We start from the raw sequence: 1,257 nt of genomic DNA on the forward strand, positions 1-1,257 counted from the left end.
AAAATCAAATTAAGCATATCTAGGGCTCCGGGAATCGAAACGACATGAATCCGGAGTCTAAAATTAATGTCTTGATGAGAGGAACTCATTTATATACTTTATTTTAACATTCATATCAGTTACAAAGTCAGAAAACACGAATAAAACTGCTGTCCAAAATTTACAAACCGAAAACATATGCAAACGAGTAATTCTACGCATCCAAACAACATTACAACAACTAATAAACATCATACTAATAATATAAACACAAAATACAGAAAAATGAATAGAAATTAAAAGTTCTAGGGTTAGGGTTTATACCCTAATCGAGAATCAAAGAATATAGATGTGTAGAGGAGATTGTGTAGAACGCGTTGGTGTTAATTGTTTCTTGATCCAAGCAATTGTTGAAGCAAAATGATGATGATGATGGTGTGAAGGGCGACGGCCACAAGAGGGAGAGGAGAGGAGAAAAAGTGCAAGTTAGGTTTAGGGAATTTTTGTGAATTAAAATTATGTGAAACAAAAATGAGAAGCAAAGGGATACACCCCCCTTCCATATTCGGCCGATTTTGAATGGGGGTGGGCCCCTTAGTGGGCCAACTTGTCCATTATTGAAAAACGTGCAATTCCTGATGGCCCGAAAGCCCGGACGAATCCCAAAACGCGAAAACACGCTTACGCGATTAAAATTTCGGAAAGATAACAAACGCGCGACGAAAAATAAATATAAATACACCTATTAATAATATGATCATAAAATATCATATTTAAAATATTTAGGATTTAAAAATCCCGAAAGCTCGACCGTTGGTTTAAAAACCGAAAAGATTCGCCGGATGGAAATCCGCGAGACGTAGAAACGTATAAATTAAAATATGAATACATATATTCACATAACACATAATAATTATTATATATATATTATTACAAAAATAATAATATAGGTCATAGAAATGACGTGGCACACTAACAATTAACGGTCGTTAAATAATTAATGGAAAAAGATAACGGAAAAAGTAGGGTCGTGACAGTACCTTCCCGTTACGGAAATTTCGTCCCGAAATTTAAGCAGGCGCAGGGGTTGACTCGGCATCTGAGAACAAATGCGGGTACTTCTGCTTCATTTGATCCTCACGCTCCCAAGTGAACTCGGGACCGCGTCTAGCGTTTCATCGGACCCGAACAATAGGAATTCTGCTTTGTTTAAGAGTCTTAACCTCTCGGTCCATGATCTCAACTGGCTCCTCAACAAAATGCAATTGCTTGTCAACT

The sequence above is a fragment of the Rutidosis leptorrhynchoides genome, chromosome 7, assembly GCF_046630445.1.
Source record: "Rutidosis leptorrhynchoides isolate AG116_Rl617_1_P2 chromosome 7, CSIRO_AGI_Rlap_v1, whole genome shotgun sequence".
Lineage (NCBI taxonomy): Eukaryota > Viridiplantae > Streptophyta > Magnoliopsida > Asterales > Asteraceae > Rutidosis > Rutidosis leptorrhynchoides.